The 26,115-nt window shown below is 42.0% G+C and overlaps 1 protein-coding gene across 10 annotated transcripts in view; it reads right to left on the bottom strand.

Moving 5' to 3' along the window:
* GULP1 (GULP PTB domain containing engulfment adaptor 1) overlaps positions 1-26,115 on the bottom strand; it is a 254,676-nt gene that overhangs the window by 191,047 nt on the left and 37,514 nt on the right. The window contains exon 1 of one of the 10 annotated variants that reach the window (XM_032354125.1): positions 380-673. The exons of 5 other annotated variants lie outside the window; for them this stretch is intronic. The gene's annotated coding sequence lies outside the window, so the exon portion shown is untranslated. Of the gene's footprint in view, positions 1-379; positions 674-26,115 lie in introns of those variants that run through there. 4 more of the 10 variants (XM_032354136.1, XM_032354124.1, XM_032354134.1 and 1 more) reach the window with 4 other exon arrangements.

Below are 26,115 nucleotides of genomic sequence, written 5' to 3'. Positions count from 1 at the left end.
CTTTCTGCTTGAAAATTATTCTCGGTTCAGAGAACCCTGGCCAGGATACATTTTCTAGTCATGAGTCACACTGTTTATAAGATCCTAAGCAGAGAACCTGCGAATGAACTGGGTAAAACCATCAAAGGGCACCAGTGAGGCACTAACCACAGGACATCAGTCAAACAGAATTGGAGATCAAGAGGGAGCAGAGCTCATGGCCAATGGGGAGATGCTCTTCAACACCGAGGAGTTCACAGTCTCATTACAAAATGTCAACAAGTCTGCATATTTACGATGTTTTTAAAGCAACCTGGTCATAGAATATGGAACAATCACAAAGTACACAGTGAAAACCTCTGTGGTTAGCTGGCCTCCAACTTTTTTCCTATTTACTTACTGATTTTTTCCTCCCTGGGTTGAGTCTGGTATATCTCCTTGTACAATTCCTCAAGCTTACTGTTGTGTAAGCAACATCTCAAATTGAGTTCACTTCTTTAAGTCCGTAGTATGGTTAAGGTCATGTGGAAAATAAAAATGGTTTCCTTTTAAGATTACAGAAAAAAGAACAGTTGACTCAGGTCTGTCACTTTCTTCTCTTCAGGAATGTTAAAGTTAATGGTAAATGAACATAATTTTTTAATTCATCCTGCTCTTACATCTGATAGCGAGCGACTAAGTGACCACTTTTACTAAAAAAAAAAAAAAAAACAATAACACGGCTTCTTCCATGAGATGAATTTGATCCCAACCCAATTAAAGGCTTTGATTTTGCAGGCTGTAGAAGCATGAAGCAAACATGACAAAAGGAAATGAATTTTTTATTCCACTAGCGGAAAAAAGCATTCCAAAAGTTTGGCTTAGTTCTATAGGTACTTTGAGTTAGTAGACAATAACTTATTGCAGTGTTGTGTCATTTTAAGGACTGTAAAACACACAATCATAGCACAATTCATTTCTCTTTCATGGCATGTGTCACTCTAGAGCCTAATGAGGTACCATGACTCTATCTGCTTGGGTCACCGTTCTATCTCCAACATGGAGATATATATGGCACAGTGCCTAGTATAAAATTGTAACTCAATACTATCTGTTAAAGGAATAAATTAATGTTAAAACTAGATAAGGAAGTGAGAACAGGATGGTAGCATATCAGTTTATAGATACTTTGAAATACATATATGATAATGTTATACATTTCTTTGTCATCCAAATCCAATTTAAAATACTAAATTTATCTATGAAGAAAATTATAATTGATAAACCTTTTAATATTCCTATATAATTGTCTTATAATTATCTTAGCATTTTTTTAAATCAAAAGGAATTTTTGGCTTTCTTCTCAAAATAAAAAGAATCTAGAAGCTAAAAGAATACAGTTGATGCTGTTACCCACTAAACAATTAAGATGCTATACTGATTACATACACATTACATTTCCTAATGTGTCGATTACTTAATTTTTTGACTAGAAATGGCCAGTATTTGTGTTTTTATTTAAGATTTTATTTATTTATTTGACAGAGAGAAAGAGATCACAAGTAGACAGAGAGGCAGGCAGAGAGTGGGGGAAGCAGTCTCCCTGCTGAGCTGAGAGCCCAGCCTTTGATTTGGCTCAGGTCAGGATCTCAGGGTCCTGGGATCCAGCCCTGCATCGGGCTCTCTGCTCAGCGGGGAGCCTGCTTCCCCTCCACCCCCCTGCCTGCCTCTCTGCCTACTTGTGGTCTCTGTCTGTCAAATAAATAAATAAAATCTTTAAAAAAAGAAAAGAAAAAAAGAGCACACACACACAAAACTAGCAACATGGGTCAAAAGACCTTAAAAACATTTCACTTAGTTTCTGATTTAACATAGATAAATAAATATATGCAAATGAACTGTCGAAAAAGAAAGAGCCCTACAAACAAAAATTCCTTGGGAAATACAGTCATTTGCATTGTTGGTCTGCCACAGTAAGGGGCCACGTTGAAGCTCTCCTAATACGTCTGCCCGAAGTCCAAGTCTGCCTTTGTGTGACAGCAAAAATCTTATCAGTTCACTAGCAAGCTCTAGAGAACGAGCCGAAATCAAACACAGGGAATCTTCTGCAGATAAGTTTGAGCAGGTGTGTTGGCAAAGGAGGAAAGGAGGGGGAGGGGGGAAGAGAAGAGGAAAAAGGGGACAATCCTTTCTATCCGCGTAAATAATATAAAAATAAAACTTACTTTTATCATTGATTCCTTTAGAGGGAGAGTGTGTGTGCCCAAGTGAGGGGCGAGGGAGGGACAGGAGAGGCTAGAGAGCATCTTCCCGGGGGCTCCACACCCAGCAGGACTCCAGTGGAGCTCACGGGACCTGAGCCAAACCCCGGAGTCAGACCATGAACCCACGAGCTACCCAGGCACCCCAGACTGAGATTTCTTAACACTCAAATAAATGTGCTTTTTTTCTTTTTTAAAGTTTTTTGTAGTAAAATTATACTTAAAATTTACTATCTTAAAAAATTGACCATCTTAAAGCATTTTTAAGTATTTAGTTCAATAATTAGCTCAGTCACATACACTGTCATGAAACCAATCCCCTGAACTCCTTTTGTCTTATAAAACTGAAACTGTATGTTCTGGAAGACATCCATTCCCCACTGCCAGCCCCTCCCCAACTTTGCAGGCCCTCACAAAAATACTATATTTTTAATAGATGGGAAAGTTTGAACCCACTGAGGAAATGGATTTTCTAAAACATATTTTGTATTTCTTCAAAGCGCAGAGTTCTTTCCTAAAATACATGTTGGTCACCAATAAAATCTCTTCAGAATTAGCCCAAGAACATCACCCGGTGTTCTGGACATCAATGACACTCGTGCACTGGGAGCAATTCCCAGTAATGAGAACGGCTTCATACAAGCTGCCCGTAGTGTCCAGCACGAGTCCTCGTTAACAACGTGAGAGAACAGAATGGCACACACTGCTTCAAGTGCTTTATAAGAGCATTCTTTATTTTATTTCTGTCAAGTCTACGAAGAAGTACTCATATTACTGCCGTTTCACAGATGGGAAATTAAAGTGAACTATCAGCCTACTTTCTTGGGCTCATTGCATCAGCACAGACGTTTAAAGAACCACCCTAAGCATGGGAAATTATTTAAAGGTAAAAGGCTGATAAACGTGCTGTCTTCAGGGCGCCTGGGTGGCTCAGTGGGTTAAAGCCTCTGCCTTCGGCTCAGGTCATGATCTCAGGGTCCTGGGATCGAGCCCCGCATCGGGCTCTCTGCTCAGCGGGGAGCCTGCTTCCTCCTCTCTCTCTCTGCCTGCCTCTCTGCCTACTTGTGATCTCTCTCTGTCAAATAAATAAATAAAACCTTTAAAAACAAAACAAAACATGCTGGTTTCTAGTTTTATACTGCCGAGGAGGAGTCCTGTAGGGTCCAACGCGACGACGATTTCAGCACGTGCACTTGTGATCTCCGCGTTGCAGAAGGAGGCGCTCACAGACTACAAGGAGCTAAGCTGGAGGCAATCTCAGTTCCGCCACTTCCTAATGAGCAATTCTGGGCAAACCACATAAATATATCCTAACTATGAAGTGAGGGCATCCTCGCGGGCTCTGCTTCACAGGGCCTGTGTGCGTGCGTGTGTGCGTGTGTTTGTGAGGGAGGGAGACAGAAGGGAAACGTGACGGAATACGTGGACAGAGACTGTTAACCACAGTATGTCCTGGAAACGTATCATAAATATTGTCTGTAAATGGGCACCTAAAAACACACAGTAAGAGCATCAGGCAGTCTAAAAACATAGCACTAGGGAGCACCTGGGTGGCTCAGTCCGTGGAGAATCTGACTCTCGATTTCAGCTCAGGTCACGATCTCAGGGTCACGGGATCGAGCCCCGTATCAGGCTCTGTGCCCAGCAGGAAGTCAGCCTGAGATTCTCCCTCTCCCTCTGCCCGCCGCCCCCCCACATCTCTCTCTCTCTAAAATAAATAAATCTTTAAAAAATGTCACAGCACCAGGTAGCTACAGCGTTGGCTCTGCCAGGGGCCTTGCAAGTTAACTGATCTCCGTATCTCATCTTCTTCATCTGTCAAGTTGAAACAAGAACTTCACGGCAGCGAGGGTACGTGAAGCACCTGTGAGCAGCCCTGGCATGCGGTGAGTGCTTGGTGAACGAAACGTCAGCTTTCATTTTTTATTTAGTATGTGCTGTCACTGACCACGGCTCTTCTCATCCCCACCGAGCCTTTTCCCAAAGCAATTTATGTCAGAGACCGAATAAAGCATTTCCGCCCAGCGAGCGAGGATGCTCGGCGCCGCGCTCCTACTCACTTATCACCCCGCAGATTCCGCCAGGCTAACAGCTTATTACAAGTCTTTGCACACAAAAGTAACTTGTCTCACGTTTCTACTAAAATCTCAGCAATCAGCTGAGGGGGAGAAAAGATCTTATCTAATTGGTTTTATTTAAGGCAGAAATACATGTCCTAAGCGCTACATCAGTGTTCTATTTTCCTATTCTGTGGATCACCAAATCTCTTCACCTCTATTTTAGATTGTTTTCTTGGAAATTCCAGTTATAATTACTGTAGAATTTTGGTACTCATAAACTTAACATTTTCCTATTTCAGTTCCTCAACAGTGAAGCTGAAGACGAAAGATACGCATTCAATCTGAAATTTTACTGCAACATGAATTTGAACGTACTACATGTACTGTGACCCTGCACAGTACGTACTACATGTGCTGTGACTGGGGCACTTCGGAGAGTGAAAAGAGAGCTAACTAATGGAGGACCTGGACAACTGGTTCACACTCGGGCTGTCCGCGGCCAGCGGGGATGCAGCATTGGTCCAGCTGAAAGGCTGGAGGTCGTAGAGAAAAATTCAGCGAGCAGAAAAAGCAGGCTGCCTTCTTTTCCCAAAGCCTTAATTTCTCCCGCAGCGCGAAATGCAGTCCACACGAAGCACTTGTTGGATAAAGAACCGAATACACGATGTGCGCACCGGAGTTCTCACATCAGACACCAAGGAGCACCACAAATTGGTCACACTTCGCTCCTGTGCTGAGATGACTCTTGGGAGTGAAAACCCGTGTGACAAGGTCACATGATGCTAACGGAAAAAGCGGTTGCTTACTATGAATTAGAACACATTCGTGTAAATTGTTAATATAAATACTTGATCTTTTTTCCCGACTAATCATGAATACCTTCAGAATTAGCTTACACTCCTCTACTGTAAGGTACACTTCACCAGAAAACGTAAAACCTTCTACTTAAGGACATGGGTTGGATTATGCTACTGAAGATTTGGGGAATGTAATAAAGGCTACAACTCTCCATAGTTACCCCTAAAATGCACGTGGTATAAAGAACACAAGGTTTGGGGGTCAAAAGGTTTGCATTTTAAATTCTAGCTCTGCCCTTCGTGGCTCTGGGACCTTGAGCCGTTCACAGGCCTCCTCTCATAGTTTGGCTGGAAACAGCCGTCACTTTTACCGTTCCTTCCCCATCCTCCTGCCACCATCAGTCTTTTACTGAGCCTTATTTTTGGTCCCTCGGAAGTTCTCTCCTTGTCACCTTTCTCTCCTACTTTCATTAAAATCACCTTTTCACTTTATATCTATCTCACGTCTATACATCTTATTAGTCTTGGTTATTAGTCTTCCTCAAACTATAGTCCAGCATCTTCATTATCTGTTTTTTAGACTTATCTGTAACTTTTCCGAAAATTATCTCCACACTCACTTAATTGACTTAACCACAGCAGTCTCTATGTAAAATAACTTCCCCTTGACGCACTGCCCCTGCTAAATGCCATCCATTCTTCCGCTGTTTGTGCTCCATCATCCGGAGTTTTGCGACTCACCTCCGTGGGCAGTGCCAGTGCCATCTTCCCACTACCCATGGAATTTATAGTGAGTGTTACATTTTCTCTGGAGGGTTTCAACCATACTGAAACTTGGCTTCTCTATGAAATTAAGCTCCTACACAGAGCTCATTTTTTTATGACCTCCACAATGTCTAGTACATTCCTGGGAATGATGTTACATTCAATAAATGTTTGCTGACAACCGTACCCACAAAATGAGGACAGTTCGCTTTCCAGGTTTGCTCACTGCTGAACTGAAAACATAGACTGAAGCAGATGTCCAAATATCTATTATCGTGATTTTTAAAAGTCTGTTCCAATTAGATGTTATTAAATGTATTACATGTTAAGATAACATTTTCAAAAGGAAAATTAAAGTACAAGGCATCCAGATTGAGAAGTGTTATTAAGGACTGAATATTTGTTTCGCCCCCAAATTCCCATGTGGAAGCCCTTACCCCCCACCGTGACGGCACTGTGAGGCAGCGCCTTCGGGAGGTAACTGGGTTGAGAGGAGGTCGTGGGGTAAAGCCCATGAGGACATCCTGTCTCTATTAGAAGGGCCCAGATCTAGCTCCACCATGGGAGGACCTGGCAAAAAGGCAGCCGTATGCAAGACGGGAAGAGGGCTTGCTTCAGAGACCATATTTGCTAACATCTTGATCTTGGATTTTCTAGCTTCCATAACTGTGAAAAACTAATGTCTGTTGTTTAAGCCACCCAATCTGTGGTACTTTGATATAGTGGCTCGAGCAGACTAATACAGAAAGGAAGAAGTGTAACTATCTCTGTACAGATGACAAGATCTTGTATATAGAAAATCCAATGCAAACAACCAAAAACCTTTGAGAACTAATAAGCAGTTTCATTAAAATAAATATACAAAAATCAGTTAGTCAGATGATCTGCCTGGTGGAAAGATACGCCGTATTTCTCTACTGGAACTCCCAAAATGAACTACAAATTTAATGAAATTCCAGCTGCCTTTTTTGAAGAAATTCAGAAGCTGATACCATAATTCATACAGAAATATAAGAATCCCAGAATAGCCAAAATAATTTTGCAAAAGAAGAAAAAAGTTAAGAAGACTTACATTTTCCAATTCCAAATTTTACTACAAAGCTACAGTAATTAAGACAGTGTGGTGACATGAGGCTAGACATACAGATCAATGGAGTAAATCAGAAAGTCCAGAAATAAACCCTATACTTACAGTCAACTGATGTTCTGCAAGGGTGCCAAGACAGATAAATGGGTAAAGAACAGTCTTCTCAACAACTAGGGCTGGTGAAACTGGCTATCTCTTCGCAAAAGAGTAGATTATAGATTTGAATATAGTACCTAAACTATAAAACCATTAGAAGAAAACACAGAAGTAAATTTTTGTGACCTTAATTAGACAACAGTTTCTTAGATAAGACACCAAAAGTGAAAGCAATAAAACACACACACACACACACATTGGTTTTCATTAAAATTAAAAACTCTTAGGCTTCAAAGGACATCATCAAGAAAGTAAAAAGACATCCTACAAAATGGCAGAAAATATCTGCAAAAATTACATATGATAAGAGAACTCAATTTAAAATCTGGGCGAGGATCTGAATAAATATTTCTCCAAAAAAGATACACAAATTATCAATAAACACTTAAAAAGATGCTCAACATCATTAGGCATCAGAGAAATGCCAATCAGAGCCACAAAGAGATGCCACTGCACACCCTCTAGAACGGCGAACATTATGAAGCATCTGCAAACAGAAAGAGAAACTGGGACCCCAGAAATGGCTGTAAATTGGTGCATTACCTTTGGGAAAAGTTTGTCAAGTCCTCAAAATATTAGACATAGATTTACCATATGACCCAGTAATTCCACTTTGAGCTATGTGGCCCCCGAAATTCAAAACACAGGTCCACAAAAGTCTGAACACAACTGTTCACAGGGGCATTCTTCAAAATAGACCAAAAAAGTGAAAATAACATAAATGCTCATCGACAGACAAAAGCACAAACGGACTGTGTCGCGCCAGAACGATGCAGATGCAGAGTCTTCGCTTCTTTCGAATGTGGAAGTTTCCAAAAAACCACAAAATTTGGAATGCATTCTGCATTAATTTACTTTTTAAGAAGAAATGTAAATAAGTTTTCTTTTTTAGCAGATTTTAAAACTTGTCTTTTTGGTTTATCAGAAAGCTTTGGCAATTTTCATCTACTTTTGAGAAAAATGCATTAATTTTCAGCATTTGCACAACTGGTTCATACTTCGGCAACTGTTGCTTCAGATTATTTACTGTTACACGACCACGGAGGAGGTTGGGTGACAGGTACATGGCACTTCTCTCCATTTTTGCAATCTTATGACACTATAAGTATTTTCAAAATAAAATTTTGAAGAAAAAAAAAGTGACTCCTCTTTTTCCCTCTCAAGCATTCTGATGTTCTGCTCACTTCGGATATGGCTGGAAAACAAATTTAAGACTAGGCTTTTATCTAAAACTTCCTCCTTTTACCCACCTTAATGGGATCAATGGTAAATGAATGTAGGTTAAACACTGTATGTTTGAAAACAACAGGCTACATCCAGTCAGGACGCCAGACTCCAGGCACACTCCGGCAATCACTGAGTGGATTCTGCATCTCCCGGGGGCTGTTCGTTAATAATTAGTGCCGGGTCGGGAGTTACACATTTAGGACACCAGGCTGGCTCAGTCGGTGGAACATGCGACTCCTGATCTCAGGGTTGTGAATCTGAACCCCACAATGGGTCTAGAAGTTATTTAAAAATAAAATCTTAAAAAAACTAATTATATGTTTAATCAGACAACTTTGTGTTATTGTGGGTATAATTCATTAACTATTAAAAGCAGATGACTGCCTCATATTGCGGTTAGCACTTTTCTGAGACTCACCTAAAAATAATGGAAAACAGTTAGAGGACATTGATTTCTCATATCGATGAATAGTTTCACTAAAATAAGCTTCCTACAGAGTGTTTGTCAATTATTCTAGAAATTCATCATGCATTAGTCAAACATTTCATGACAAATCACTTCTATATTGAATTTTGCTTCCTTTGATACTTTCTGTATCTAGACTATTTCCAGAGAAAAAAACATGCCCTGGCTCCAGCTGATAGAAAGTTCTGAAATTCATCTCAACAGATAATGTCTGACAAACAGTAGATAATATCTGTTCTCATTCACTCATAAGACGAACATAACCCTCTGAGAAGAACCAATCACTGAGCAGACACCGAAGCCACACGTGCGTCGGCTCTAAACATGAACACACTACATCAGTCCACGAGCTCTTCGGAGGGCATCTGCGCAACCATATAATGTAATGCATTGTTTCTGACTGTGAAATTAATTAAAAAGAAGGCGATTCGATGACAGCATTCTAATCCTCCGGCCGCCTACCTCAGCAGACCAAAGGCCAGGCCTGTACATGCCTCAACACAAGGAAATCAAAAAGCTAAGGACAAGAGGGCTTTAAGCCACAGCCAATCGCCATTAGTCATTCCCCACTTTGTTTCTGCCTTTTTTTTTCTATAAAAGTGTCTCCCTGGCTCCTGATGAGGACTCCTAATCGCTTTTTTTTTTTTTTTTCTAATCGCTTTTTTAAAAGATTTATTTATTTATTTGCAGGGGTGGGTGAGGCAGAAGGCGGGAACAAAGCTGCACAGCATCACACCGGGGCTCAGACCATCCTTGGGTCAGTCCACCTGGGTTTGGGCTGTGACTCTGGTCACTTACCAATCCTGTACACTTGGATAAGTTACTTAACCTCTTTTCAATTTTATCGACCATAAACTCTGAGTAAATGTAACCTTTACAGCATAGGATAATAGTGGAAATAAAATTTTTAAAAAACCTAAATGTAAATTTCTTAATGCTGCATCTGGTTCATGAGAAGCTCCCAATATGTCAGCTGTTATTCCGAACTTTCCTGAGCCTGTTTCCGGTTTATATCCCACTAGCCCAGTAACAATACCTGCTCCGCCATGAATCAGCTACGCTGTGAGTCAAGAGCACTGACACCTACTGATTTTGGAACTGTGAGAAAGAGGCCCTCCAAAAATGTAAAACAGTCTTTAGTATCATGATTTATCAGATACTCACTATGGAATTTGAAGCTTACTGTTTAAAAAAAAAAAAAACCCTCCATAAACCTGTTCTTTTGCAGGGTTTTTTTTTTTTTTTTTAGACTCTAATAATTGCCCTCATTAGAATTTTGTATCTACTTGAGTCTAACAGCCACTAAATGACCACTCTGATAAGCATTTGGAGGCATTAACTGACTCATCAGGAAGTCCCTTCCACCTGGAGATTTCTGCAATGACTTTGAAGGTTCTTTCTGGGCTCAAGCCAACCATTCCATTTTAACACCACCAATCATTACATGGACTTAACTCTACCCCAGATCGAGCCACCATCTTAAACGACAGAAGCCTGATAAAACACCACTAGCACTAGACCCTATAAAATAGAGGTTATTCCTGCTTTTGGTGTCAAGGTTAAAAAGAAGCTCCGCTCTATGTGATTCACACAGATCGCTATATTAAATCATGGCCCTCGAAACAACAGGCCCCATTAAAACTCTGCTAAAGAAGGCACTCAAAGTAGGAATGGATCCTTACTCATGTCACGTGCTATACGGTTTTAGACCATCAATTTCAAAGAGCAAGAGTAAGACTTCATCCCTTTCTTCATGTAACATCCGACAAGTGACACAGTCAATACATTCAAGTAGTACTGGGGTGTTGCTATTCCTAAGAGTCTGGGAGAATAAGGAGCAAGACTGCTTCAGGAAGAGGGACAGGATGAAGATACATCAGTGTTTTTGTCTTCTGCCACAACTTCTACCCTCCCTGACTGGCTTCTTCCTCTCTCACGGGAAGTAAAATCTCTCCACCCAACTCCTTTCCATTCACAGCTCACCTTCTTGAAACGTCTATCTACAATACTTGGATTTCCTCACTTCCCAAGACTGCTGAAACCACAGCAACTCATCCTGCCTCCTGAGGTCTACCCCGCTTCTTTTCCTCTTGAGATAGTTCAGCCTCTCACCCTCTCCTCTGAGATCAAATAAACCCACTGCGAGGTGCAGTAGTTTCTTGGGGGATCTGAGAACATCAGTGAAATAAAAAGGACCTCGAAAACCATTCTGCACCATTCTGCTGTGACGGCAGGGGCAACAGCAAATAGTGCGCACTGCTCCAGAGAGCGGTGTGATGCCAACGACTTGGGAAAATCGTCTTGCATAACGGAACGGAAAGGAGGAGGTACATCTGCTTCACAGCCAGCGCTACAAACAGGCCATGGAAACAATAAAGAAGACAAATTTTCAAAACCCTACTCAGGAAGCCAAGAGTGTACTTTGGGCAGAGCCTCAAGTATAATGTGAGGTTTTAAAGAAAGCCTCAAGTATAATGTGAGGTTTTAAAGAAAGCAGGTATTTATATGCATCGCTCAGAGTTTTGGCATCAAGTTTATTATTCATGAAAATAAGATCCTCATTGTTTCTCATAATGACAAAGTTAGACTGTTTAAAAAAGTGTCTAACCTAATTTTGCAAGCTGTATCTATTCAAAGAAACTGACCTTAAACTAAGTGTGCGCATATACACAAATATAAATGATTTCATGCAGTAAGCTCTGCTTTAAACCTTCCAAGAATGTCGCATCTCCATTTCGGCTCTGACTCACCAAGCTCAAGTGAGAGCGGACGGCCACCCAGGAACAGACCACCCAAGAACAGCGACACAAGGATGTGACCCAGGCACAGAAATGATCACTCGCAACCTGAAATCAAGGCTGGAAATTTCCCCACCCTTACCTCTCAGCCTGGGATACACGAATGCCAGGACCCCACCATTTCTCAACCCCACGAAACACACAGGTGCTCGCTGTATCACGAATCTTCCCCTACTTTGGCCTTCAAAGGTGACTCAAATATGATCTTCTCTGTTGATCCTTTCCCCTCAAATCTTAGTGAGCCTTTGCAGCATTTTTAAAGTTCCACTCAACAAGTAGGGGTTTTCCAAAACAGAGTCCTACCTAACCAGTTCCCCACTCACCAGACTGAGTGACAGTCCCGTTCGAGTGCACGACAGGTGCGCAGAGCTAACTGCCGCACACATACGTTTAAGCGGCTCTGTCCCCACCAATGCCCGTGTGCGCTCACCGGAATGGAAATGTCGCTACCGAACGGGCAGCCGCTCCTCGTTCTCCCCCTAACACAGCCACAGCTTAGTCAGGCAGGCGCTCTCACACTGTCACATTACAGGCTGACGACCGGCCTATAAAGATCGAAATGAAATTATTACAGTCTGGAAAGAAATCGCACCCCCGCGGCATCCAGGTGTCCCTCCCACCTGGCAAATACTGCGACAACCTGTAACGGTATTCTTCACCAAAGAAAGTCTTTGGCAGACTCCCACTCAAAGGAAAGACTTTACATTAAAAAGTTTGACAAATCAATACACTTGCATGAGTTTTTTTTTTTTTAAAGATTTTATTTATTTATTTGAGAGTGAAAGCGAGAGAGATCACAGAAGCAGACTCCCCGCTGAGCAGGGAGCCTGACGTGGGGCTCGATCCCAGGACCCTGGGACCATGACCTGAGCCGAAGGCAGAGGCTTCAACCCACTGAGCCACCCAGGTGCCCCCATTTGTATAAGCTGTCAGTGGGGACAGTCTCAGCACACAAGCATCTTTTTTGCGCGGGCACTACGCTAGCCGGCCTTCCCCACCGCTCACCGACAGCGCTGCCGGGGACCGTCCACTCAGCTTCTCCTCCTCAGTAAGCCACTGAACTGCTGCAGAACAAATCTATTAGCCTAAGTTCCTGTCAAAAATACAATCTGATGGCTTTAAAAGTGTACGCATCACCTCTCATCTTTATGCCTTCCTTTTTTATCTCTCAAAGTTCTCTCAAAATCTGATGTCCACGCATCTTCCTGAAGCACCTGCCCCCACCCAGAGCCCCTAACCATCTGCATGCAGCAGTCATCTCCACTTCTCTAGAAGTTTTCTTTCTTTTCTGTTCTGCTCTGCAGAGATGCAGAACATAGAAAATGCGGAGAATAGAATCCAGATCTCTTAATGCCCGTTTTAGTGTATTTTTGGCTTTTCTCTCACAGCTGCCCCCAATTCTGCTCAATCATCAAAGACCACTGCATCCATTGTTCAAACTCGGTATCTCCTCTTTGAATCTAGTGCTAACATTCTGGTCTTGATGGTAAGTGCTTCAGGAGGAGAATCAGGAGATCTCACTGAAATACTAAATGTTTTCCTACCATTTAGAATCTCTTAAAGGTAATTTCAAATATCAAAGTTTTAAGTAATGAGTAACTATATGCACATATGCCAGAGTATATCCTGGGATAACTGAAAGACGATGATCAACACAGATTTTGACTAGTGAGCTAGCAAAGAGAAAATGAAATTTAAGTCTAAAATCTTCATGAAGATAGCTTTTATTTTAGGTGATATATACAAAATAACATTCGTATATAAAATACACTTAAAATGAAGTAATCTGTGAACTAAAATGGACTGAAACCAAAGTCTGTACTGTTCTTGTACTATTTGAGCTATTTGTTTAATATGAAGTTCTAAATACATAGCGAGTCAAACAGTGGCCCCCAAAAAGGTATGTCCAGATCCTAGCCTCTAGTACCTGTGAATGAGATTATTAACAGGGTCTTTGTAGATACAATTAGTTAAGTTAAAAATCTCAGATGAGATCATCCTGGATATAGGGCGGGCCCTCAAGCCCATGACCAGCATCATCATACAAGAAAGGAGAGGAGACCCGGTAACAGACGGACATGGGGGAAAGCCATGTGAAGGGGAGGCACAGACTACAAGGCAAGGACCGCCAGCCACCACCAAAGCTCCGAAAGAAACATGAAATCATTTCCCCTCAGACCTTCTAGAAGGAATACACCCTGCCAACACGTTGATTTTGGACTTCGGGCCAAGAGAAGTATGAGAAAATAAATTTCTGTTGTTTAAGGCACCGAGTATGTGGTATTTGTTATGGCAGCCCCGGGAAACACAATATAGGACTATTTATATGCATTTATGCATTTTCATTTAAATCCTTTCCACTTCCAAAAGTGGACTTTTTTGGACTATTATAATAAAAACCTCATGTATATCTGCTCATATAGCTGAATAAAACTGCATACAGAAAGAAGTATGAAAAAAAAAAAAAAAGTTTTAGAAAAAGCCTGACTTGAAATAATTGCTGAGGTCCTAGAGTTAGGCCATTTCTATTCTTAGTTCTATCTTTTTTTTCAGTCATATGAACCCGGCCAAGGTATTCAACCTCTGAGCCAAATGACCTATCTCATCTGTATAACAAAAGATAATGGCATTCTTTTATTATGTAGTGGTTAGCAAGAAGTTTATGATAAAAATTTTGCACACTTGTAGGCATATAGTAAACTCTGATTTTGTTCCACTTCCCAAGGGACTACCTTCTAAAGGCAACCCATCTTCTCTCTTGGCCTCAATGACCCCACATGATCCTGATACAAGAAGCAATTATGCAAATCTGCCCAGTTCTTTCTAGGTTAAGCAATATTGAGTGACACTTGCAAAAAATCCTTCTATAATTAATACTCAACATGTGAACAGTATTTCAGAGTACCGTCCACACTACAACACTGGAGCATTCATTTCCAGATCAAATCCTAATCCTACAAATGAAGCACTTATTCTTTTTTTTATTTTTCCTTTTACAGATAAGGACACTTGGGTTCAGAGAAGCCTAGTGAACTGCCTAAGTCATAACGCTGAATTAATCCAATATACAATGATGTTTTTTTCAGATTTTCATTATGAAAAAAAATCAAACATGTATAAAGTAAACAGAATAATAAACCACCACATACCATTACGTGGCTAAAATGTTTCTTTAGAAGATTTACTTTCAATTTCTCATAATGTCCCTAATGAGACAACAAAAGATATCTCCAGCCATAATATATGACTTAAAATGTGCATCATGTCTTAAGAAAGAAGAGGGAAAAGTGACAATCAGAAAAGATATTCCGTAACAAGAATCTTTCACCCAAAGCACTGTTTCTAAACTATAAAGACAAAGATATATCCCTAGGTGGTAACATTCAAGTTACCAGAAACATGTCACCAAAAATGTATCGACAAACATGAACTAAATAGGGCGTCTCTGAAAATTCACTGGCAAAAGTGAAGCCTAATATGCACAAACCTAATGGTTATAACTGACAGAAAGATGTTTTTGAGTCAAAATCTACTTTTTAACTGATATTCAAAGTAAACTACTCTTACAAGTGTCTACTGGTATCACAGGAGGTAAGATCTTTAAATAAGAAAAAAATGGGGTGCTTCATTCTCTCCTCTGCATAACAATGAACAACATCATTAAAGTAAACAAGTGGAATTATTTCCGAGAATCAATCACCATTTTTACCTACGAACATGCTGGAAGAGGGACTTTCTTTGCTAGCGGTCATCATGAAGAGCCTTGCATCCAACTGACTTGACAATACAAAAGGAAAACAAATTCAGTTATAAATACAAGAGTAATTTTGAACAAGTAAAACTGGCAGGAGTTAGCAAAGATGCAGAACTTCGTACAGAGCGGAGAGACGGCCAGACGCAGAAAACGGAAAGCCATTCTAGAGAAGTAGCTACATTTCTAACAACTCCTCCAAGACCAGCTTGGCAGGAGACAGGAACAGACGCGCGTGGTGATCATGGCAAGCCTATTTTCACCTTACTTTTGTACAGCAATTAAGAACCACTTAAAATTTAGAAGCCCTTTCTCAAATGTAGCACCATAGACCTCAAAAACGGCTAGCTACCTGCTTTATTGAGAGAATCAGTACTGAACAGACACTATAAATGCATGTATGTTAGGATTGTTAATGTTATGTAAATGTTGTGTTAATCACTGACTACTCGGTTAGCTTTACTGACAAAGGGGCTCTTGCGGAGAGAAGCTGACCAGGGCAATGTAATCCTTATCAATGATGTATCTGGGAGTCTGGAGAGATCCAAAGTCTGGTCAAGAAGGTAGTATTTTGGGGAATGCCTGGGTGGCTCCGTGGGTTAAGCATCTGCCTTTGGCTTAGGTCATGATGCCAGGGTCCTGGGATCAGTCCCACATCAGGCTCCCTGCTTCTCCTCCTGAGAAACCTGCTTCTCCCTCCCCCTGCCTGTACGTTCTAGCTCTGACAAATGAATAAATAAAATCTTTAAAAAAAAAAAATAAAAGTAGTATCTTTGTACTAGATCCTGCTCTTAAAGTTAAGGAGGGACCAATAAGAGGCTTCTAGAAGAAACCTCTTGGTTTCTAATGGAATAATTAGTCCAATTTCCCATAAGTGCATAGAATAAAATAGTAGGCTTCTCTAACAGAGACAGGTTGACAGATACTAATTTTACAAATAAAAATACTGAAAACAGGGTTATAAAATAAGCAGTGTATATATCTCCAGGTCATTTCTGGCCACTAATTAGCCCAAGAATTGAAAGCTGGAATGAATCTCATTGATCTAGTGCTTCTCAGACATAGGTAGTAAATCTCTGTGACCCTTACTTTCAAGTTCAGGGCATCAGCAAAGGGTTCTTAACTGCAAACAGTGAAATGCACTCTAGTGAATTTAAATAAAAAGAAATGTCTAGGAGGATATCAGAGATTCACAGAAACTCCACGGTGGCCAGTGAACGAAGCTGTGCAGTCAGCAACAGCACGAAAGTAATAGCGCAGGGCTGGTCCGGTGTGCTCAAGGCTGCCACCAGCACCAGGCACTGGACGAAGGCCCTTCGGCTACCTGGGATCTGGGCACCAGCTGCGATACTGGAAACTGTGCCGTGGCTGCCCCGAAGACGAAAGGTACCAGCCACCATCACTGCTGAGCGATTCCGTGGTGCAGTTTCTCGTCACGAGGTTCCCGATGGGAAGTCTTACCCGGGTGGCTCTGACAGAGCCCGGCTCCTCCACATGGGTCCTTGATGCAAGAGAATGAAGAAATGAGTGTCTGGCCTCTATTCTGGGACTTTACTAAGAAGGAACAATTTTCCCAAATACATGAGAAGTGGCAAAGATGTTAGAAGGAAACATCAAAGATGTCAAAGGTATCAAAGAGTTGAGACATCGTCATGGATTTCCCCGGAGTATCTGTACCCTGGAGTTTGAGAAACACTGTGTACCACGTATCCAGCGTCATGAACTAGACCTGCCAGCCTCTCCTCTCTTCCCACCAGCCACACTGGTCTTAGCAGTCTTCCAACATCAGAGCTCTCACAGCTTTGGGATTTCTGGCCTGGAGCCTCCCTCTGCCTAGCACCCTCCACCCCCAAACTTATTCATGGGTGGTTCCTGCTTCTTTTCATGTAGATCAACTTAAATGCCACTTCCTGAGGAAAGACTTCGCAGACCACCCCTCCACGGATGGCCTCACAACCACCCGGTCTTCCTCATCACCCTCTTCTGTTTGCTTTGGGGCACTGATCACGATTGGATTGTTTTACTTGTTTATTTTCTACCTCAGTCACCATAATGTGAGCTCTGTGGGGCTGTGGATCTTTTAAGATTTCATTTGTTTATTTATTTATTTGAGAGAGAGAAAGAGAGAGAGAAAAGCAAGCTGGGCAAGGGACACTACTCTGAGTGCACAGACCGACAAGGGCCTCGATCTCAGGACTCTGAGATCATAACCTGAGCTGAAACCAAGAGTAGGACGCTTAACTGACTGAGGCCCCCAGATGCCCCAGGACTGCGGGTCTTGTCTGTCCTTTTTGTTCCTGTGTCTTCAGCACCTCCATTAGCCTTCCAAATCTCTGTCGCATGAGGAACAAACCCCTGATGTAGTTTAATAGGTTTATTTTATAAACGTGGAGACTGAAGAGAAGTTCAGTGTTTTATACGTGATCACACAGCAAATCAGTGATCAAAGGCCCAATCTTTGTTTCCTTAGCCTTACAATTTCCACCAGGAGAAAGGTGGGAGCTGCTTCTTAAAGAAAGGGAGGCAGCACGGAAGGGCAGAAAGAACACCGTTCTGAGTCCAAATCTGTTCTCCAAATCTAATACAGGCCCCATAAGTTTTTCAGAGAATGAAATGTGACCACATATGTATCTTACACATATATGTTATTCTGTGACACCTGACATATAGAGGCATTTAACAACTAGAAGCTATAAGAATTAGAGTCCATTTATGAGCAATGATCCACGTCTGAGCTCACATTTTCTTAATAATACGCTAAGACATATCCTCAACGTAATCTGAATCAGAGTCTTCATGTACAAGACGAGAATGTTCCTTCTTTCAAGCGACTAAAACGCGTCGGCAATCTACTATTTGCCAGACACCAGTTACACACAGGTGAAGTCTCTAAATTTCTTGCTAGCTGTTAATTTGGAGAGTAACCCAAACTCTGATTGCCATCTCCAAATACCACCTTGTCACTGTAAACAAAGGGCAAAAACAGGCTATTGTTTCCATGTCTTTCATTTATTTCAAAGCGTTTAATGCATCAAACGTTACTGAAAAATAACCCTTACTTTCAAGGCACTGTTTCATGGGAGAAGCAAACAAAAAGAAAATTAACAGGAACATGAACACAGAATGCTCTAGGAATCCAGAAGAATGGTAACTAACCCAGACTGTAAATTAGAAAAGGCTTTTTAGAAGAAGTGATTCTGAGCAGAATCCTATCTAAAGGATGGCAGGAGTCACCAGGAGTAGAAGAAAGGGTCAGACGTGCCCAGCAGAGAAAACAGCACCCTCCAAGTCCCCAGGAGACATGAAGCACGGCACCTCTAAGAACCTGAAACGTTAAGCTAGAGGAGGGTCTCAACAGTCCCCAGAACAGAGAATTTTAAGAAAAGGTCTATCCCCCACACCTTCAAGAGTGCTAATGCTACAAGTGACGGTTTCCCTTAATTACTTTGCTTTTCTCAAAGAAGAGAAAGAAACTATCCATAATTGTTATCTCCTTAGTCTGGCACTGATCTTTAGTTTTGGATTAGGATTTATGATATTTAAATAAATACAGTCACAAGTACTAAAGAGTATATTTTCATCAAAGCTCAGTTTCATGTTTCTTTCTTTCTTTTTTAATTTTCCTTTAGTAGCCCCCCTTCTTAAAGGTATTGTCCTTTACAGCCTGGAATGCCTCCAAGTCACCTTCCTTTGGCAATTTCCACTTAATTCCTGTAAGCAGCATTTTTCATTTCCTCCCATAAAGTGACAGCACTTTCTACATTCCTTCCATTATAGCTCTTAGCAAATTGCCTTTTAATAAGTTTCTCTCTTGCAAGACTGAGCTTCTGGAGGGAAGGTTTTGATCTCTGTATCCCAAACATGATCCTTTTTTTTTTTTTCTTAATAAGCTTTTTTAATTTTAGAAGAGCCTTAGCTCTATAGAGGAGTTGCAAAGGCAGTACAAATAGTTCCTAGGGATCTTTTTAAAATTCAGATTCTGTACAGTAGGTCTGGGAAAATCCTGATATTCTGGATTTCTAACAAGCTTCCACCTCATGAAAATGCAGCTGGTGCAGGGACCACGATCTGATAAGGGATGAGTGTCAAACAAATTAGGACAAAGATTCTCAACCCTGGTTTCAAATGGGAATCACTTGGTAAAGGTTTTTGTTTTAAAATACCAATGCCAGGCGCCTGGGTGGCTCAGTTGGTTAAGTGACGGCCTTTGGCTCCGGTCATGGTCTCAGAGTCCCGGGATCCAGTCCTGATCCCAGCTCTGTGGGGAGTCCGCTTCTCCCTCTGACCTTCTCAGTTCTCATGCTCTCTCTCACTCTCTCTCAAATAAATAAATAAAATCTAAAATGCCAATGCCAGACGTGCCTGGGTGGCTCAGTCTTTAAGCTTCTGCCTAGGTCTCAGATCATGATGGGATCGAGCCCCACATTGGGCTCCCTGCTCAGCGGGGAGCCTGCTTCTCCCTCTCCTACTCCCCCTGCTTGTGTTACCTCTCTTGCTGTGTCTCTCTGTCAAATAAACAAAATCGTTATAAATAAATAAATAAATAAAACATGCCAATGCCAGAGCCCACCACCCAGCTATTCTAATCTAATTCATCTGCATAAACCCCGGGATCTATATATCAAAAAAAGCCTTCCAAGTGGTTCAAGATGCTGCCAGAGTGGAAAACCACTAGCCCTCCCAGGGGCTGTCACACACCCCTATCCCAGCAGGCTCTCCATTTCCTTCTCTGTGAAACAAGTACTTATGAGTATTTGATTTGGGGCAGAATGAAACAGTGAGAGTCAGCATCAAATTCAGCGCTTGCTAAATTTTAGATACTTACAAAAAGTAGGTACAATTCCGACTGGCAAAAGGACATGTAAATCTACATTTCTCATCGGTAAACCTGGGAGAACATTCTTCCTAAACTGTCTTCCGAAGGTTAGACCGCTCTCAGATCCCCAGCTGTCCGAAGAACATTTAAAAGGGCAAGAGTTCACAGCGTTAAGGTAGAATCGCTATAGAAATCCGCGGGTCTTGGGGGAATGTGGTCTAAGTGTGCTTTGATCAATTCAGCAGACCCCACAGCTGAGCCTGGAGAATAGCAAGTCCTTGCCTGTGTGGGACAGAAACATCTCTGTGCGGGGAGCGTCCGCAGGGTGCCTCCTTGGGTGGAAGCTGCTCCAGCCGGGACAGTGTGCGGTCATGCCAGAGCGCCGCTGGTCTTCAGGAGCGACCTCAGGGAATCATCTGGTTGCAAACTGAGCTCACAGGCTAAAGGGCCAAGTGCCTCAGAGAATTCAGAGTGACAGTGCGGTCATATAAATCCAACCCAGAGGACACTGGTGGCTGTAAAGTGGGTGACACGGACACTGGCTTCTAACATACAACGCTCCCCACTCCTATGGAGCACAAAAGTGACTCTACTTTAAACAGGAGGTTAAAGAGGCATCTCTTCATGCTCCTCAGCCAGTTGTTCTTATTGGACTTAACCAAGGCTAGTAGGTTCCTGGGATGATCAGAAAAGAATCTCTAGACAGAGTTTACAGATTAAGAGATGCCATACACAGTTCCTATTCCCTTTGAGTTAGATAAAAAATCACAAAGAGAATTAATCCCTGGCTTGACCTAAATCAGCTAATTATTTAGGAACAGATAAGCACTGTTGCCCCAAATATTGTCACCTGCTTGAAGAGCTAGACTAGTACTGATTATCACAATTTAAATTACATGGTACTTTCCACGGCTGTTCTCTCTATTATGGTATCTCAAAACCTCTGAATGCTCCACTTGGAGAAATAATGAGCAGGCATTTATACAGACACATATAAATAGGGACCGGTACTCATTAACCCGTAGTAAAGGAAAGTAAGCAGACTTTTACATTTTACTTCCATTTTCGTACCTTGGTTTTTTTTATGAGCATATGTTACTTTTAGAAATATACAATAAATCTACTTTAAAGATATAGGGCATCTGTCAGCAATCTGTTTCTTAGTCTAGGTACAAAAAAATGACTTTTGCAAATCAACAGATACATTTCATTAACAGCTACCCCTAACACATGGGAAAATCGTTAAAGCTCATTTAGAGTCTATTCCTTTATGTAAAATTATCTAAATCAAATTCTGAATTGCTGAATGTCCCAGAGAGATCACAGGCATAGTCCGCTCTTGTCTGGTACATACACACGGATTCTAGCCGTCCAGATACAACAGCTGACTAGACACTGCCACTTAATTTAAATTATCTGCTATCCTTGAATAGCCAACATTTCATGAAACTTATCCTGGCTCTCTGACATCCCTCCCCTTCCCAAACAGTTCACTCTTGGCTTGACTTTCTGATTTTTCTATAGGCATTATCTCCCTCACAGTTATCTCTCGATTTACACCGACAAAGGGGGAAGTAGCATCCAAATGAAAAATTACGAAACCACATATACTAAAGACTTTCCAGGGCACAGAAATCTTCTGAGACCTAGAAATGCTGAAATTAAATATAGAGATGGGCACACGGAAAACAAGTGACCAGATGGTGAATTCAGATATTTTATTGCCTACTCTATACACCATGTACTTCTTGCTCCTTTCTTTTTTCTTTTTTCTTTTTTTTTTGAAGATTTTACTTATTTATTTGTCGGAGAGAGAGAGAGAAAACAAGAGAGTGAGCACAAGCAAAGAGAACAGCAGGCAGAGGCAGAAGCAGGCTCCCTGCCAAGCACGGAGCCCGATGTGGGACTCGATCCCAGGACCCTGGGATTATGACCGTAGCCAAAGTCAGGTGCTTAACCGGCTGAGCCACCCAGGCACCCCAACTTTTTGCTCCTTCTATATTATGAGAGAGCAGGAATATTTTATCCTGAAAACAACCTTTAGAAGCCTCTTCTCGGCTGTCGTGCCCATCACTCCTTTGCAGTGCATTCAATAAACTTCTATCTCCTTTTAAAAAAAGAGGAAGAAGGAGAAAATTAAGAAAACAACCTTCAGGTCTGATATCCTCCTATCTCCTGCCCTGCAAACACAGTGCTGGGATCCAATCCACCCAGCAACGTCCCATGAAATACTAGGAGTCAGGCCAGACCCCTCCCTCTTGCTCAGACCCCACCCCTGCCCACACAGTCAGTCAGATGTCCCAGTAATTCCAGCCCCTTAACAAATGGTCTCCAACACTGTTTCTCGGTAACAGAAAAGCTTTCAGCTTGTCTCTCCACCTCCAGCCAGCTCCTCCAATCGATCCGCCACACACACCGTTACCACAAGAATAAAGCTAATCAAGTTATTTGCCGGAATTACCGAATTCCTTAAAATGGCAAGTCAGGCGCCGCCAGACTGGACCCCCACTCACTACCCAAATGTTCCCCTTGCAGTGCTCTCGGGGCGGCCAGGATCTGGTCCTATCAGCTTCAGAGCGTCCCGTCTAGGAAACACCGGCTCACGTTTCCGTGGCTCTGCATATGCTGGTCAAGGGGGCATTTTCCCCCACCCCCAGGACTGCATGGGCTTGGATGGGACCGTCCCTCACTCTTCACGACTCGCTGCACTGAGCAAGTCCTCAGCGAGGCCACGGTGCGCGCCCCAGGGCAGGCGGCTCTTTCCTGGGCGGCCTCAGCTCCCCAGGTAGCGCTGTGAGGCGGGGGCTTGGCTTTGCGGCCTTGGCGAGTGGCACGGAACCTAGAGCACAAGCGCTAGTTGAGAGAACAAATGAATGACTGATGAAGCCCGGACTGAGTGACGCTCTGCCTACCAGTGCCACCACCATCCTCCTGCTGGAGGTCACAGGAGTCCGTCTGCTCCACAAAGGACCTGCCCTGCGATGTGCCCTGAGCGGGCCGGAGCGGTCAGAATGTGGGCAGGCTGGCGGGGCTCTTTCATCCTTGCAAGTGCCCATGTTCTATAAAAATCCCCTTTACGGTAACAAGTGGGTCTGATAATTACTCATTAATATTTATTATTTGGGGGGGGTGCCCGGGTGGCACTCATGCACTCGCTCACTCTCACTCAAGTTAATAAATAAAATCTTTACTGACTTGAGAGAGAGAGAGAGAGAGAGAGAGAGAACGCAGGCAGGAAGAGGGGCAGGGTGGGGGCAGATCTCAAGCAGACTCGGAGCTGAGCGTGGAGCCTAACTCGGGGCTTGATCTCACAGCCCTAAAATCACAGACTGAGCCCAAACCAGGAGCTGGATGCTTAACTGGCTGTGCCACCCAGGTGCCCCTAAAATGTGCTGTTTTCAGTGATAAACGTACTATACAGTCTTTGTGAAAATATGAGAACATAAAAAGAAGTAAAAGTATAAACTGGTCACAATCCCAATGACCACAAACAATCCACCATGGATACCGTTTTTGGGATATCCTCCTAAACTGATCTTTGCTTTAAGATTTATTCATTCACTTTTGGGGCGCCTGGGTGGCTCAGTGGCTTAAGCCTCTGCTTTCAGCTCAGGTCATGATCTCAGGGTCCTGGGATCGAGCCCCGCATCAGGGTCTCTGCTCGGCAGGGAGCCTGCTTCCCCCTCTCTCTCTGCCTGCCTCTCTGCCTGCTTGTGATCTCTTTCTGTCAAATAAATAAATAAGATCTTTAAAAAATAAAAATAAAAATAAAAGATTTATTCATTCACTTTAGGGAGAGGGAGAGAGAATCCTGAAGAAGATACCCACCGAGCATGGAGCCCCTCACAGGCTCAAGCCCAGGAACCTGAGGTCATGACCTGAGACAAAACCAAGAGTCAAAGCTTAACCAACTGAACCACCCAGGTGCCCCTCAACTGAATTTTTTCACACCAAGATTATACTGCATGCCAAAAGAGAATCATATTACACGAAGTATTTTATAACTGAATTTACCATTTCATAATATTCTTTGTTGAATTATAACAATAATCTAGAATTATAATCACATGAAATGATTATTAAAAATGAGATTGCTGGGCTTCATCTCTTCATCTGTTGAAACAATCTTTGTACAGAGAATGCTGGGATATTCATCTTAACCCTCTAAGTGATTCTTGTGTACAGTAAACAACCACAGATAGCGTTTTCAAATCACTATGGTAAGATGACAGAAAAACGAAGGTTTCAAAGGTATTTATTTTGGCAGCACATAAGAAAGAACACAAGCTGCTACAGAATGGAATCTGAGTTGATGAGCCCACAGCAGTCTGCAAATAGATTTTGAATAACTAGTCTCGGGGAAGTGTGGTCATTCTGTATCAGGAAAGAGGTTGAAAGAGGCAATTTCTACGTTCTGTCTCAACTGTGAGATCCTAAGACTGTAATTAAAGAATGTTAAGGCTAAATTATACTTCAGAGGCAAAAAAGCACAGTTACCTGCGTTGACAGTTATGGAACGGGCTGGGTGTGTTGTTTGGGCCGTGGTTTAGAGGTAACACAGCTCTCAAAGCTGATGAAAACTCTGCACATCGTTATTTGAAAATTTTTTTTCTAGAAAAGATGAAAAACTGTTTTTAAAAGATTTTTAAACTGGGGCTCCTGTGGCTCAAAAATGTCTTCCTTGGGAACACCACCACGGAGCAAGTCAAAGCTAAAAGCCCCGGGTGGAACGGTGAAAGACCGGGGCAGGCTCAGTCAGTAGAGCACGTGACTCCTGATCAGGGTGTCGTGAGTTCATGTCCCATACTGGAGATTACATTAAAATAGTAGTAATAATAATAAAATCTTTTTTTAAAAAAGAACAACAAACAGTGAAGGATCCAGGCATTTTTGGTCTACCTGGCCCATTGCTACCAGGCTGGAGGAGGCAGCTACCAGGCTGGAGGGGGCATCTAGAACGATGGTAATACCAGTAATCTAATTTAATCGTCTCATTTTCAAGCAAAAAACGTGCAGGAGTTAAGTCTTTAGAAGTTAGACCTAGAAAGTGTAAGTATCGTAAACTGACATGGCTTGTTGGTGACAAAGTAACTACCCTGGAAAACCACTCTTTCGACTCCCGCTCTAGGGTTCTGGATATCAAAGATTTTTTTACCACTACAAATGCCTTGTATTCAAAATCCTAAAACGTTAGAGATAAACCACAGAGGGCCAAGTGTTTGAAATTTTTACATATAGAGTTGCCATATTGTAAACAAATGGCCTAAAATCATTGCATTTTAAAAGCAGACTGACATTTCAAGGGTAGTTGCAGTAAAGCTCCTTATGTTCACTTTTCAGAGTTACAATTTAATTCCCCTCTTGGCAGGAAAATCAGTGACTACTCTCACTTTCTGACATTTAAAAAAAAAATGCCTTCCAAAAAGACAAATAGTATTTTCAAACATAGTCTTTGTGTTACACACACTTTATATGTCTACCTATGAATTTACATACACACATCAGTATTCCGTGGTTACGCATGTTTATAGGTGTTTATGTTGTACATACGTTAATTATAGAATATACATATTCTTTATTTTTTATAAAATATCGTTTCTAATCTTAATACTATTGCTTTTACAGATGAACATATGGGATGGGGGAAAAAGAGAGGGAAACAAACCATAAGAGATCTTAAAGACAGAACAAACGGAGGGGTGATGGGGGGAGGAGGGTCGGGGATGGGCGTTAAGGAGGGCACTTGCTATGATGAGCAGCGGGTGTTGTATGGAAGTGATGAATCACTGAACTCTAACTCCTGAAACCAATACTGCACTGTATGTTAACTAACCAGAATTTAAATAAAAATTAGAAAAAATACAGCGTTGTTTTTAAGAGGTCTGACCCAAGCACTATATATTTACAATGAAAACTGTTTTCACAAATACCCAACTAAGGAATTTGAGAGTCAACAGCCCAGGCAATTTCAGT

This window comes from Mustela erminea, chromosome 8 (assembly GCF_009829155.1).
Source record: "Mustela erminea isolate mMusErm1 chromosome 8, mMusErm1.Pri, whole genome shotgun sequence".
Classification (NCBI taxonomy): domain Eukaryota; kingdom Metazoa; phylum Chordata; class Mammalia; order Carnivora; family Mustelidae; genus Mustela; species Mustela erminea.
The sequence above is the reverse complement of the archived record's forward strand: the minus strand, read 5'-3'. Positions and strand labels throughout refer to the sequence as shown.